The 2,925-nt window shown below is 47.9% G+C and overlaps 1 protein-coding gene across 2 annotated transcripts in view; it reads right to left on the minus strand.

Moving 5' to 3' along the window:
• Positions 1 to 2,897, minus strand: part of FAM20B (family with sequence similarity 20, member B) — a 39,989-nt gene extending 37,092 nt beyond the window's left edge. For both annotated transcript variants that reach the window (XM_005880256.2, XM_014528340.1), the window contains exon 1: positions 2,132 to 2,897. The gene's annotated coding sequence lies outside the window, so the exon portion shown is untranslated. The remainder of the gene's footprint in view (positions 1 to 2,131) is intronic.
• Between the last annotated feature and the right edge of the window lie 28 nt (positions 2,898 to 2,925).

Genomic DNA, 2,925 nt, shown 5'->3' on the forward strand with positions numbered 1-2,925 from the left:
AGGTCCAGAGCCAGGCCTCTCCTCTTTTACTTTTGGGTAAGAAAGATAAAATCGTTGTTAGAGCTTTGCATTATATTCTCTCCTACACTCCTCTAGCAATCATATTGACATTATAAGTTGGGCAGAAGCTAGATTTAGTTGCAAAGTAAGGTCTCCTGTTCCATACCCCAGGTCTGTGCTAATGAATTCCTTGTTCTTGGGAGTAACACGGGCAGTTCAAGGAAGGACAAGAGAGGTGTAGCATGAAGAGCAGCTGGAGAAGCACTTCAGAGAGGGTTAAGTCTCCTCTCCCACCCCCAATATAAGGGACAAGATGATGGACAGTCGCAGTCAATGTTACTGGCAATCACCAAGAGCTACAGGTCTATTATTGCAAAAATACTGACTACCAATCTAACTTCTCAGTTAGCCTAGGCCAGTGGTCGGCAAACTCATTAGTCAACAGAGCCAAATATCAACAGTACAATGACTGAAATTTCTTTTGAGAGCCAAATTTTTTAAACTTAAGCTATATAGGTAGGTACATTGTTATTAACTTAATTAGGGTACTCCTAAGGCTTAGGAAGAGCCACACTCAAGGGGCCAAAGAGCCGCATGTGGCTCGCGAGCCGCAGTTTGCCGACCACGGGCCTAGGTGGAGAAGGCTGAAGTAAAATCTGTGAAGCTTCACCTCCCGGAGCACCACAGGCTGCTCCCAGGCTACAGGTGGCTATAACATCACATAATCACACAATCTGATCTCAGAGCAGCTCCAGCAAGTAACACCCTTTACAGAACCCACCTCAACCACATATTTTCAACAGGAATCTGAAACATATTTTTTTGGCTTTTTTTTTTAACATAGAAAGAGGAATGAAACAATTTAGTATATGCATTAGAATTTTTCCCTTTCTTCATACTGTTTTCCATTCACTCATTCAACTACCAAATATTTCCTGCACATCTACTATATGCTGTGTACAGTTAGGCACAGGGAGAAGAGTACCTCAATTACCATCACTATTACAACAACTGTAGCGCCTCATTACAACTGTGCTTTCCACCCCATCTACAAACCACCAGCGCTTAGTCCCTGAGTGACGTGACATCAGCTTCAGAAGACTGTCTCCTTTTTACTGCCCGCAACTATGGCCACAGAAAACAGAGCAGCCTTCTGATTCTGTCTGTGACTGCAGCATTCACCAAGAGACAACCACTGTGGTTACTACTGTAAAAAGGTACCAATTCAAGAGCTGAAGTATCTGGCTTCAGGGTTTACACCACTGAAATGGCAGGTCACACAAAGTTTGGGAAGCTGAAGACTGCCCAGCAGGTAAAGGAAAGAGAAACATTCAGGAACTTAAAATTCAGAAAAGATAAAGAGCAGAAGCTTTAAGGCTGTGTGAAAGAGTTAGAGTCTACAAATGGAAATCAAGAGAACAGACTGAAAGTCAAGGAATCAGCAATTCAATATGAAATAATTCTATGACATAAGGATTAGATGACAGCCCTGGCCAGTGTGGCTCAGCTGGTTGGAGCGTTCCCGCACACCAAAAGGTCTCGGGTTTGATTCCACATCAAGGCACATACCTAGGTTTCAGGTTTAGTTCCCATGGGCATGTTTGGGAGGCAAATGATTGATGTTTCTCCCTCTCTTCCTTCCCCTCTCTCTAAAAAAAAAAATCAATGAAGATGTCCTTGGGTGAGAATTAAAAAAAAAAAGAGGATTAGATAGGAACAGTAAACAATGATTTGTTTATTCCTCCATTCAAAGTACCTAGAAAGAAAAGCAGAGCCACGTGTTCTCAAGTTCTCATTCTTTAACCTATTCATAGCTATCACCCTACGGGTTCCAGAGAAACACACAGAACAAACGAATGTCACATTTTCACCAGCCACGCTGAAGGAATGCTACCAGCTCCAAGACTTCCCCATCACCTTTAACCGCCACCCATTCCTATCACTGCCCTTTACCGTGAGGCTGAGAGTCTGAATTCCCTGCCTGTGCTTTTTTCACTCTTTGATAAGCACTTTCAAATGCAGAAGGCCCGCCTGTGCACTGAGTGCACTGCATGGTCCCCGGGGCCAAAGTCCAACACCTTCGTAAACTCTAGAAAAGTTACTTAAAACAAAACGTTAACTTTAAATCTACCTTGGATTGGCTCTGCGTCTAGGCAAGTAACTTCGCTCCTTTACACCTGTTCCCGGGTTTCGGAAAGACATGTCTTGAGGATGACAATACACAGTACGTGGCGCGCTCTCGGGCTTGGCTCCAAGGTCCCGCCTAAGCTCCGGGAATGTGTGCGATGCACACGCACGCGGAGGCAGCGAACCCAACGGAGGGAAATGTAGGCGTGAATTTACAGCTCAAGGAGAACAGGAATAACCGGCCAACAGCAGTCTTCATGACTGCATGACATGTGCATCCAGTCCTCCGAGCCAGCAGCCAAAGGGTCCCACCATTCCTACTTCCCTTTCCAGGGGAGAAACCACACCTCCGGGGAGAGACCGGCTGGGTGGGCACGACCCTGACACCTGGCCCTGGACCCCGCTCCAGCGCATCGGCATCTCTCATTCCCCCGAACGATCAACTCCTCGGCCGGGGACCCCCAGGGTGATGCGGCCACTGGAGGACTAAGATCTCCGGAATGACCAGCCCCAGCCGTGCCCCGTCCTCTCCGCTTTCCCTCCAACTTCCTTCCACCCCTTCCCTTCCTCCCGGGAGCCTCGCAGGGAACAGACGCCCGGTGAGAACTCAACTCCCATCAAACCCCAAAAACCAAGGACGCAGCCTGACAAGCGCTCACATTCATCCACCGCAACGTTTCAGGCTCTTTCTCGAGGGCGGGGCCATCACACCCGGAAGTGCAATCGCAAGCCCGCCAGCTCCGGACTCCGAGACCGTCTCACCCCCTGTACATCGCTCCGGCCCCGAGGAGAGCAAGG

Source organism: Myotis brandtii, unplaced genomic scaffold, assembly GCF_000412655.1.
Source record: "Myotis brandtii unplaced genomic scaffold, ASM41265v1 scaffold630, whole genome shotgun sequence".
NCBI classification, from domain to species: domain Eukaryota; kingdom Metazoa; phylum Chordata; class Mammalia; order Chiroptera; family Vespertilionidae; genus Myotis; species Myotis brandtii.